The sequence below is a fragment of the Balaenoptera borealis genome, assembly GCF_965194805.1.
Source record: "Balaenoptera borealis genome assembly, chromosome: 1".
Classification (NCBI taxonomy): Eukaryota; Metazoa; Chordata; class Mammalia; order Artiodactyla; family Balaenopteridae; genus Balaenoptera; species Balaenoptera borealis.
Window position 1 is genome coordinate 150,222,819 of NC_138860.1, and position 12,832 is coordinate 150,235,650.

Sequence of the window (12,832 nt, forward strand, 5' to 3'; positions counted from 1 at the left end):
TTTACATGTGTCTCTGTGTACTGTGGTCCAGATCACAATGTAAAATGCATTTCTTATTTTGAGTCAGGTCAAAAAGATTTGAAAGCCACTGAATCTGACACCTCCCATTGTACAGATGGGCAGGGACTCACTCAAGATTACAAAATACTTAGCTCTCCTCATTTCTCACAGCAGTGGGTAGAGTAGGAAATAGCTAATGTGATGCCTTGGGAGTCCCTATTCCTCCATCCCTTGCTTTCAGTGTGTATGGGATAAATCATGGGCATCAGGGGATCTGGGCTCAAGCCCTAGCTCTACCCCTTCTCTGCTTTTTCTCTCTGTGCTTCAGGTTCCTTTTCTTCATCCAGGTCAGCTCCTCAGATACTGATGTGTGCCATGCCTTGACCTGGGCTCTGGGGCCCCTGAGAGAGATCAGATCTGGGTCTGCCCTTGAGAAACACAGTATAGTGGGGGAGTTGGACAGATGATCACAGGACACGGCAGTGAAGGGGGAAATTCAGGGACCATGGCCACAGAGGGATCACCATCTGAAGGAGAAGGGAAGAGTTTTGAGGGGGTAGTGTCTTCAAGGGTCACTGTAAGGTCAAACATGAAAACTGGAAGGAATTGTTATTATCCTCCAGAAAATTCCTCCCCTCAGCTGTGAATCTCTGGAAACTGGGAACTGGATGACTACTCTAATGGAGGTGCACTTTGGCCTCTTTATCAGATGGAGAGCAAAGAGAAAGGGTGGAGTCCTGTGGAAGGATCGAGGTCTCCTGGAGACATGGGATTCAGCTATGAGGTGCAAAGCACTCTGCTCTGGCTTTTGGCAAAATTGGGAAGCTGTCAACAGTTTCCAAAGCCCTTTTCCAGCCAAGAATTAATTTGTTCCTCCAGCAACCCTGTGGAGTGAGCCAAGCAGGGATGATCGTGCCCCTGAGAGAAATAACAAGGCCAATGTCACAAAGCAGCCAGTGGCCCAGGCAGGACTAGTATCCATGTCTGTCTAGCCAAGGGTCCTCTCTGGCAGTCTGATGAAGACTATGGTCCCCTATTCAGAAGAATATTTTTAACTACAAAAAGTAAATTACTTAGGATTACAGAGGATATCAATTATGTAGAATCATTATCAAAATAGCTATTTTGTGAATTAGTTCTTTTTTAACATATTAAATAATGAGATAGAGAGGTTCATCTGTTAACTATTGTAACTTTGAGATGGTGAATGAGTGTAAACAGTATTTCAAGATATTGCTACTGTAATGCAATACAAAAATAACTGATTTCTATTGGTGACAAAGTCACAGGTTCTGCTAATAACACTGTGATTTGTTGCTTACATGCATGATAGAAGGAAATGCTAAATTTGACTTAGAGGTAGTGAAAACAAGGATGTAATCTTTTTCAATCCAAGTTCATGGACCTCTCCCATGCTGAACTCTATCAATGGAGCCCTTGGGCTCTTTGGAATCTATGCTAAAATCTTCTACCTTTTCTGGTCTAGAACCTACTCTAATGCTTGTTCCTTCATCATGTCCATCATGTTTCTTCCTACAGACACTTACTGCAGACCTACTATGTGTCAGGCAGTTTCCCATCTTGCATGTCATGTAGTCCTTGAAAACTTTCTTTGAGGTAGGTGTTTTTCTTCCCATTCTGCAGGGAAGGTAACTGAGACTCAGAGAGGTCAAGTGATTTATCCAAAGCCACACGGCTAGTAAATAGACCCTTCCTTCCTCCCAACCTGAGGTCTGGGGGCCAGAGTCTCCAACCAGAGGGGAAGGAAAGTGTAGGAGGGAAGAGTGAGCAGGGAGAACTCACATTTATGGAGAACACACTGTGAACTAGAAATTGTGCTCTGTGCTTTTCATAGTCTCCTTCAGTCCTCACAACTCTGTGCAGTGTTACTCTCTTAATAAAAATAAAAATAATTAAATATGTACATATTTATTATAAAACAACAAATTAGAAAATATAGATAAACCAAAAGAAAAAATATCACCCATTACCTCACCAGGTAGAAATATCTATTAATACTTTGGTATGGAGTCTTCCAGATACACACATACACACATAATTTTGCACCCACTCTACCCATAGGAAAACTGGACCCAGAGAGGTTAAGTAACTTGCTTAAGGATATGCAAGTAATAAGCTACAATCACCTGCGGTGTGACCTTAGGCAGGTCACTTTCCCTCTCTGCATTAGGGCAGTAGTGAAGATGGAAGAGCATGAAGCCTGGCACCCAGCGAGCCACAGTAACTGGAAGCCCCTTCTGCGTGGTTCTCAAAACAATGCGCTCTAGACCTGGCAGCCTTGCTCCGGAGCCCGGTCCTCAGGGGTCCGGAAAGAAACGCCCCTCGCTGTCGTGGGCCGCGCAGCTCGGTGACCGAAGTCCACGGAGGCTGAGAACCCGGGCACAACCCGCGGTGAGGGCTCGATTCGCTCACTGGGTGGTCTGCCCGGAGTCCTTGGACTCTGGACGCAGCGGAGCACCCCCCTCTCCCCTTGCCCTACTGCCTCCAGCTGTAACCGCCCGACGCCCCTCCCCGATGGCTCTCCCCATCCCCGACCCGGCTCGGCTCCGGTGCCAGCTTGCAGGTCACCGCAGCTGGAGAAGCAAAGAAAGGACGCTGACGTGCATTAAGCGCAAGTGCCAGTTCCTCGCACGACCACTCCCCTGTTGCCCAAGACTGATTCTTTCCCTTCTTTTCCAGAATGAGGCTCTTGCGTCTCATCCTGAGAGAAGTGGCTTTGCCACGTTGGAACATGAAATCCAGGGACAAACCGGACTGAGGCTCAGATCTCCTGATACCAGCTAGGCTCTCCCCCAACTCTAAGTGGTTACTCTTCGGGTTTAGGTTTTCGTTAGTTTGCTGTTTGTTTGTCTTCCTATGAAATCTTTAAAACACACAAACAACATAAAGAATAATACAAGAACCACCCATGTACTACTCAAATTTAAGAAATAAAAAATTGGATCAATCCTGTTTGAAGCCCCACTCCTGCCCTCCATGCTCCTCCTTCCCCACATAAGTATTCTCCTGAATTCAGTGTTTATCATCCCCATGCTCTTATTCATGCCTTTATCACATACATATGGATCTTTGAACAATGTATGAAATTGCTTTACATGTGATTACATCTTAAATAAATAGCATCACATTGCATGTATTCTTCTGGAGTCTGCTTTTTTTCACTCAGTCTTATGTTTTTGAGTTTTGTCTATATTGATGTGTATGCTCAATCTGGCTCATTCATTTTTACTGCTAGATAGTTTTCCACTTAGTGAATATATGATAATTTATTATCCATTTTCTTCAAAGTTCAGATTCCTTCCAATTTCTTTTATTACTAGATAATGCTGTTTCTCTTGTGATTTTTTATTTTTAAAATCAATTTTACTGAGGTATATTTTACAAACAGTAAAATAGACCCATTTTAAGTGTACAGCTTGGTGACTTTATACTCATGTAACTACCACCACAGTCAGGATACAGCACATTTCCATCACTTGTCACCATCCATTGTGCCACTTTGCAGTCAGCCCTCCCCCCAACCCCTAGCTTTGCCTTAGACAACCACTGCTCTGGTCTCCCTTCCTATAGATTAGTTCTGCCTGTTCTTGAATTTTTGTCTTAATGGAATCCGATAGTATGTCCTCTTTTGTGCCTGACCTATTTTGCTCACCACAGTGCCTTTGAGATACACAGAAATTGTTGCATGTAGGAGTAGTTCCTTCCTTTTATTGCCGAGTACCTGGAAATATACTCATTATATGAAATACTGCAATTAGTCCATTCAACTGTTCATAGGCATTAGAGTTGTTTCCGGCTGGGTACTATCATGAATAAAGTTGCTATAAAATTTTTTGCGTATATGCTTTTTTTGGGGGGGGGCTATGTTTTCATTTCCCTTGGGTGAATCCTAGAAGTGGAGTTTTGTGGTAATAGGGTGGATGTATGTTTAACTTTATAAGAAGTTGCCAAACTGTCTTCCAGAGTGTGGTTGGAACCATTTTGCATCCCCACCAGCAATGTATGAGAGAGAGTCAGGGCTCTACATCCTCACCAGAACTTGGTATTGTCAGTATTTTTTATTTTGGTTATTCTTGTAGACGTGAAGTAGCATCTCATCATGGGTTTAATTTGTTTTTTCCTAATGGCTAATGATGAATAAATTTTCGTGTGCTCATTAACCATTCATGTATCTTCTTTGGCAAAATGTATGTTTTGCCTCTTTTTTTTTTTTGCCTGTTTTTAAATTGGGTTATCTTCTTATTGAACTGTAACAGTTCTTATATATTCTGGATACAAATCCTTTATCAATATATTATTGTAAATATTCTTTCCCAATCTGTAGCTTGACTTCTCATTAAATTTTTCTTTTATTAAAGTATAGTTGATTTACAATGTTGTGTTCTTTCTCATTTTTCTTTTCTTTTTTTTTTTTTTAATTTCTTTAGTTTTTTATTTTTGGCTGAACCGGGGCTTCGTTGCTGCGCACGGGCTTTCTCTAGTTGTGGCAAGCGGGGGCTACTCTTCGTTGCTGTGTGTGGACTTCTCATTGCAGTGGCTTCTCTTGTTGCGGAGCACGGGCTCTAGGTGCACGGGATTCAGTAGTTGTGGCATGCGGCCCCAGTAGTTGTGGCCCACGGGCTCTAGAGCGCAGGCTCAGTAGTTGTGGCACACGGGCTTAGTTGCTCCGCGGCATGTGGGATCTTCCCGGACCAGGACATGAACCTGTGTCCCCTGCATTGGCAGGCAGATTCTTAACCACTGTGCCACCAGGGAAGCCCTCTCATTTTTCTTAATGGTGTTTTTTAGAAAAGCCAAAATTAAGAATTTTGATAGTTCAATTTATCACTTTTTTTTCTATTAAGATTAGTGCTTTCTGTGTTCTATCTAAAAAAGATCTTTGCCAGGACTTCCCTGGTGGTCTAGTGGTTAAGACTCCACACTTCCAATGCAGGGTGTGCAGGTTCAATCCCTGGTCAGAGAACTAAGATCCCACATGACGTGGGGGGTGGGGGGGGGCAAAAAAAAAAGATCTTTGCAGACCCCATGATAACAAAGATTTTCTCCTATGTTTTCTTCCAAAAGTTTTATAGCTTTAGCTTTTACATTTATGCCTCTGAATTTTTTGAGTTAATTTATGTGCCAAATATGAAGTAAAAGTAGTTTCAAAACCATCCTTTGAAAGGACTATCCTTTCTCTATTGAATTAATTTGACACCTTTGGCAAAACTCAATTAACCATGTATGTGTGGATTTATTTCTGAATTCTCTATTCTATTTCATTGACCTGATATGGATCTATCCTTATGCCAATTCCACTCTGTCTTAATTACTGTAGCTTTATAAGTGAGTCTTAAAATCAGGTAGTATAAGTCCTCTAACTTTGTCCTTATTTTTCAAAATTGTTTTCGTGATTCTGGGTCCTTTGCATTTCCATATAAATTTTAGAATCTGCTTGCCAATTTCTGCCCCCAAAAATCAGGCTTGAATTTTGTTTAGGATTGCATTGAATCAATAGATCAATTTGGAGAGAATTAACATCTTAATATTGAGTTTCCCAATCCATGAACATGGTATATATCTCTTCATTTATTTAGTTCTTAGTTTCTCTCAGCAATGTTTTATACTATTCCATGTACAGGTCTTGTATACATTTTATAAAATTTTTCCCTTTTTCTTATTTTTGATGCTATTGTAAATGACATTTTTAATGTGATATTCCAATTGTTTGTTGCCAATTTATAGAAATACAACTTATTTTTCTATATTCACCTTGTATTCTGAGATCTTGTTAAATTCAGTTATTAGTTCTAGTAGCTTTTTTATAGACTAAGGATTTTTTTATGTTAACATGAAAAAAATATGATTTCCTCACAGGCAACATATTATGTTGCTTGTGAATAAAGGCAGTTTTACTTTTCCTTTCCAGTTGATGCATTTTATTTTTTTCTTGTTTTGTTACACTGTCTAGGATTTCCAGTACAATGCTGAAGAGAATTCTTTTGACTTTTGAGGCAGAGTTATGTGATTCTTTTTTCTCTGCATTTGATTCTCTCCCATCACACACTTATCAACAGAGAGGTCCTCTGAAGGCTTGACCTGAGCTGTTGAAGTAGCCCCAGTGGTTCTAGTCTGACCTCTAAAATTTGAACTCTCCATACCTCTCCAACTATACCTGCCTCTTCTCTCCTACAGGAAGCCTCTGTTTCAGCCAATCTGACCTGGGAAGGGAGCCTCGTCTCCCAAGTTTTTGCCTATGTAGTTCCCTTCTTTTCTTATCTAAATCCTCTACACTCTCCAAGGTCCATCTTGAAGACTCGCCGCCCCCGAAAGCACCATTCTTTATTGCAGCATCTGCTGTTCTGTCTATGTGTACCATTCATTGAACACTTCCATGTGCCATCATCTCACTTAGGAACCACAGCTTCAGACTATGGGCTCCTCTAGGACAAAAGTTATACCTGCTTGGTGCTGGTTTCACCACACTTAGTCTAGGGCTGGTTCTCAAGCTGTTGCTTTGTGCCACCTTTGTTCTTTTGTGCGCTTTTGTGCAAATCAGAAAAAAGTGCCCCTTGGGACTTCCCTGGTGGTCCAGTGGGTAAGACTCCAAGCTCCCAATGCAGGGGGCACGGGTTTGATCCCTGGTCAGGGAACTAGATCCCGCATGCATGCCTCAACCATGAGCCTGCATGCTGCAAATAAGAAGCCTGCATGCCACAACTAAGAAGGCTGCATGCCACAACTATGAGCCTGCATGCTGCAACTAAAAGATCCCACATGCTACAACAAACGATCCCACATGTGTCAACAAAGATCCCAAGTGCCTCAACTAAGACCTGGTGCAGCCTAAATAAATAAGTAAATTTTTTTTTAAAAAAGTGTCCCTTCCTCTGGTTTTATATAGCTCTATGCCAAAGGCAAGGCTGGGTAAGTAGAGTTCAGGCTAGATTTCAACTCCTAATTGTCCTTTCTGCTGGTCACCTTCAAAATCTGCATAGCCATATAGGTTAAGGGAGGAGGAAGAACTAATAAATGAATGAAAGAATGGTTCTCATGAACCTAGGGGCAGGACAGGAATAAAGACACAGACGTAGAGAATGGACTTGAGGACACGGGGAGGGGGAAGGGGAAGCTGGGACGCAGTGAGAGAGTGGCATGGACATATATACACTACCAAATGTAAAATAGATAGCTAGTGGGAAGCAGCCGCATAGCACAGGGAGATCAGCTGGGTGCTTTGTGACCACCTAGAGGGGTGGGATAGGGAGGGTGGGAGGGTGACGCAAGAGGGAGGGGATATGGGGATGTACGTATGCATATAGCTGATTCACTTTGTTATACAGCAGAAACTAATACACCATTGTAAAGCAATTATACGCCAATAAAGATGTTAAAAAGATAAAATAAAATAAATGAATGAATGATTCTGAATGGGTATTTTATATATAAAGATATTGAGCTTCAAAGAGGTTAAGTTCTCACCCAAGGAAACAGCCAGGAATGGCAGAAACTAGGATTTGTCCTGGGTTTGCCAATCCCCAAAGTTCAAGGAAACAAACACTGCTTTTGTCTACCTCCTTCTTTGGTCTCAACATGAGTCCAGCACTTTATTTGTTATTAAGCATTTTTCATATTCACAGTTCTTTTTCAGCCTGAGATCAGCCACTTCTGCAATTTACTCCAAGACTGCTGCACCCTGGAGTGCATGGCCTTCTCCCAGAATCAAAATCTCCAAACCTAAACCCTCCCTGTCCCTGCTGGAGTGTTACCAGAGTCTAGGGAGCAGAGAACAGAGGGAGAGGCAGGGACTTTGGTAGTGGGTCAGCCTGGATATCAATTGCTACTTGGCAATTGACTTGCTGGGAGACTTTAGACTCCTCACTTAGTCATATCTGTAAAATGGAAATCATAATACCTACCTTAAGATATGAGATATAGGTTATGTGAGCACTCAGTAAAGGTTAGTTCTCCTTTTCCTTCCACTTTGCTGAGAGCAAGGATGGTGTCTCATGTTAGGTCCGCACACAAGAAAACTGCAGCCTTTGTCTACAGAAGATTCTTGGTGACGTTTGTCAACCCCATGACTAGAATTGCTTTTTCTCTTGACCTTGGTCAAGTCTGTTCCCCTCTCTGAGTCTCAATTTCCTATCTTTTAAGAGGGGACAGTAATACTTAAATAACTATAAGAAGAACTATCATTTACTGAATGTTTACTATGTATCAGGTACTCCAGTGCTTTATGGGTGTATTTTTATTTAATCATCAAAATAGGCCTATGAGGTAAGTGCTATTAATATCCCAGATGTCCCAGAAGAGGACACTGAGGCACAGAGAGGAAAAGTCCATGAGTCACCCAGCTGCTAAGTGGTAGAGCTGGGATATAAATTCTGCTTGGCAGTACTCTAGACCATGATTTCTCAACCTCCTGACATTTTAAGCCAGGTAATTCTTTGCTGTAGGGGACAGTCCTGAGTACTGTAGGATGTTTAGCAGCATCCCTGGCTTCTACCCTCTAGATGCCAGTAGTACCCATTACCCAGCTGTGACAATCAAAATGTCTCCAGACATTGCCAAATGTCCCCTGGTGAGCAAAATCACCCTTAGTTAAGAATCACTGCTCTAGACACTAGAGTCCTAGACAATGTTTTTCCCCTACAATATGACCAAACTAGGGAAACTTCTTTCCCCTGAAGGTTTCAGTAAAGGAAATCAGCTAGAGATAGGTGCTACACTAATGCTAATACTGTTTCACATTTGTTACAGCCCACTTCCACTTACAAATGGCCTTTTCACACATTAGTTTGTCTGAACATTCCAGCGGAGGCAGCACATAGAAGTGTCTAGCACAGTGCCCAGCATTTATTAGGTAAAATCTTGGTTTCCTTTTATTGGCTAGATGAAGCAATGGAGGTTGAGGTAGATTAAGTGACTGTCCCAATGTTACACATCTAGTAAGGGGATATTGTCATTTGTTATGTTGATTAGCCTATTAACTATGTTCTCAGCTCTTTGACTTTAATCCTGAGTTTCTGCTTTCATTGGGAGTTACAAGGTGAATCAGAAGAGTTAGAATCTTTGCTTCCTAGAGTTGAAAGGTTCCTAGAGGCTATCTAGTTCAACTTCCTACTGCATGGTATTCAACCCTGGATTAGTGTTGCCAGATAAGATGCAAGACGGCTGGTTAAATTTGAATGTCATATGAAAAACGAGTAACTTTTAAAATATAAGTTTTTCCCATGCAATCGTCACTAACACCAGGGACGATTGTGGCCCTGGGACACCCCCCCCTCTGGAGAATGACCAGCAGGGCATAATTGGTCATGTGCTCAGAGGGGAGCACTCATATTCCAAGAGATTAGAAGAAGGGGCCTTCTGACTGGGCTTTCCCATTTTACTGAGATTGGTCACCCCTTCCACGGGAGGATTTGAGCCTTTTAGGGGGAACCTAGCCAATGCAGGGGCTGAGACAGTCTCTAGCACACTTAGAAACAGACATAGATGATGACAATGAGGTAGTCAGTCAATATATGACTTTTGAACACCTACTATGGGCCAGGCATTTCTTATGTTCAAAGAATACAGCAGAGATAAGGTGCACAGCAGTATCAGGGAAAGGAAAAGAATTTCTACCTGTGCAATGGGAGGAAGAAATGAGAGAGAATATAGCAAGCAGTTTGGTGCTGTAGCAACACCAAAGGTTAGAAATTGAGGAAGATGAGGCACAAGGACTTTGAATGACAGTTTAAAGAACCAAGCCTTTATTCCAAGGATAAGGGTTGGGGGGCACACTGAAGCAGAGAGGTGATATGCTCAGGTCTGCTTTTTGGAACATCATTCAGCTTGTGACATGAAGGATGGATTGAAGGAGGGAATTGGGGCCAAGGATATGAGCCAGAAAGATGATAAATCCTGAGTTAGGATAGTCGTAGCAGGAAAAAGGAGAGGAGAGAGATTTGAAAAATGTTAAGATATAGCGCAGAGATGGCTATTTGTCCCTGACCCCTGCAACGTCTGTTCTCCCCTTCTTTTATGTTAATGGAACTCAATTTTCATATGGGCACATGGCCATACAGAATAAAAACTTTATTTCCTAGTGAAAATAAATTATGTCTGGGTCATGCGGCTGATGACAACGTCCTCGGGATGCCAGAGCCATAAGCCCAGACCCCTGACTAATTCATGGAGCAGGGTAAAGGTCCAATTTTTACATGGTATAGAAAAAACCTACTATTTTTGAGACTGTGTTTACTTTGGGTTCTTGTTGTAGCTGCCAAATCTCTATCCCGACACAAAGTGGTAAAAGTCACAGGTAAGGGCTAAGATGTAGGGACTGAAGGAGATGTGGGGAGGAGAGGAAGCTGCAGAGTTTTTTTTGTTATACCCAAGGCAGTGTTTCTTTCTTGAAACGTAGCCTATTGACAATCTGCAATGTAATCCCTCTGGGGCCCAGGAATCTATGCAAGAAGTTTGGTGATTTGTAGCGATCCAGGCCTCAGCAATTCCCTCCAGTAAACACCAGGCTGGCCCTGCTGGAGCTGGGAGGTTTCAGATCTGCCTGCCTTCCACAGGTGTCTCCATGCTGACTGGTGCTCTGGGTAGCCCCAGAGCCATCTACTTCTCCTATCTGTAGTTCAGTGTCTGCCTCTGCACCAAGGGTTTATTTCTGACCTTCAGGTTTGGGACTGAAGACAGACTCTGTGATGCTAAGTCAAGTCACTAACATTTCCTACCTGGATCCCACAAGACCTTGAATGATCTGGCCCCTGCCTACCTCTCTGACCCTTCTCCCTATCACTTCGCTCCAAGCAGCACTGGCTCCATTCTATTGAGCATCTTCCCTCATTAGGGTCTTTGCTCCAGCCACTCCTTCTGTTTACAAACCCTCCCCTCTACTTCTTTGCCCTAACTGTTATTAAAATTTCAGCTCTCAGCTTAAATGTCATTTCTCAGGGAAGCCTCCACTGAACTCCAGAATATGTCCAATGCCACTTTTATACATGCTCATGGTTCCTTGTACTTCTTCCTGCTGCTTATCATAATTGTAATTGTATAATAATTGGTGTAATTATTTGTTTAATGTTTGGCTTTCCCACTATTCTCTGAGCACCATGACAGCTGGGAACATGGGTGTTTTGCTCACTGATGTATCCCTAGAACCTAATGCAGAACTTGACACACAGGCAATGCTCAAGAAATATTTGTTGATGAATGAAAGTCCCTTCCAACCATAATTTTCCAGAGATTCCCCTCATAGTCACGCTCTCCTCCCTCCACACTCCAGCCCAGCTCAGAGAAATAAATAAGCAATTAGAATGGGTCCACCCTCTCTTTGAGGACCTGGGACCAGTTGATAGTGAATGAGAATCATCTGAGGGTGACAAGAGAGCTCAACAAAATGGTGAGTGAGCGAGTGAGTGGTGTGTGGAAGGAAAGGCTTGGGGGTTTGTGAAGGCTGGGGATAAGGGAGAGTGGGTGTGTCAGGGAGAGGTGATGAGTTTAGTTCTGGAGACACTGAATTGAGGTGTCTCTAGTCATGCCCAGTAGGCAAGTGGGTATAAGTCCAGCATAGATACAAGGTAGAGATTTAGGTATCATCAGGGTGTAGAGAAAAAATGAGATGGTTGCGGAAGAGCATACGAAGTGAGAAAAGGGACCCGCCTAGAAGCCTAAGGAAGACCAACAGGGAAGGAGTGGGCAGAGGAGGAAGAGTCATGGACAGACACTGAGAAGGAAGGAGCACTCAGAGAGACGGGGGAAAACCAAGAGAAGGCAGGGGCAGGGAAACTAAGAAGGGAAGAGAATGTGTCAGGGAGAAGAGTCGTACAATCAGCAATGTCAGAAGTGGCTGACAGGTCAAGTAGGGTGAGGTCAGAGAGATGTCCATTGAGAATGTGGTTCTGAGGTGTTCATCACAAAAATTTCTGTGATAGCTGGATTTCACTGTGTGTGTGTGTGTGTGTGTGTGTGTGTGTGTGTGCCTGCACACACGCGGAAACGACCATGTACAGAGACAGAGGTTGGAGGAGGGTGTGTAAGGACAGGCTGGAGGCCACCACAGGGTGGTGTGTGGTCAGCCCACAGAAAGCCTTCATTTACTCTTGCAGCTTCTGGGAAGGATCATTAAGGGAGGCTTTGAGCACAGTTCAACCCTTTCATTGTCCAGTGGGAAAGTAGAAGACAGCAGAGAGGGAACAATTTGCTCAGTCTGTGAGTCAAGGGCACAGCCAAGACTTGAATATGAGTTTCCTTCTTCTAGAAGAGTGACTTTGGGAGAAGTAGACATGAACTTCTCATTGGCCAATAAATTATCGATCAGTGACTCTGCTCATCACTTCTTTTCTATATTTATATAAAAGTGAAATACGTATTTTTACATACAAAATTCAAACATTACAAAAATACTTAACAAAGAAAGTGAATGACTCCTGTTATCCCGCTCCACGCCCTCACGGACAACCACCATTAACAGTTTGGTCTACATCCCTCCCTCCCTCCTTCCCTCCCTCTCTCTCTCACACTTAACATTGTAAATTTTTAATAAAAATATTATTCTTGTTTGTACTGGATATTTTTTTGTGTGTGCATGTGTTCATTACAACTTGCCATTTTTTCACTTTTGGACAACTTTCTATGGTAGCATAGAAATTAATTCATTCATTTGAATAACTGTATTAGTTATTATTATTTATATATATATTTTTTATTGTTATTTCCCTTTTAAAAAAATTTATTTATTTTATTTATTTATTTTTGGCTGTGTTGGGTCTTCGTTGCTGTGCACAGGCTTTCTCTAGTTGCGGCGAGCGGGGGCTACTCTTCGTTGTGGTGCGCG

At 42.5% G+C, this 12,832-nt stretch overlaps 1 long non-coding RNA gene across 1 annotated transcript; it reads right to left on the reverse strand.

The window, feature by feature from the left end:
- Positions 1-3,351: 3,351 nt before the first annotated feature.
- Positions 3,352-11,390, reverse strand: LOC309618473. The gene is made up of 2 exons (XR_014238505.1): positions 6,751-11,390; positions 3,352-6,685 (listed from the first exon to the last, which is right to left on the reverse strand). It is a non-coding gene; the product is annotated as an uncharacterized lncRNA (long non-coding RNA).
- Between the last annotated feature and the right edge of the window lie 1,442 nt (positions 11,391-12,832).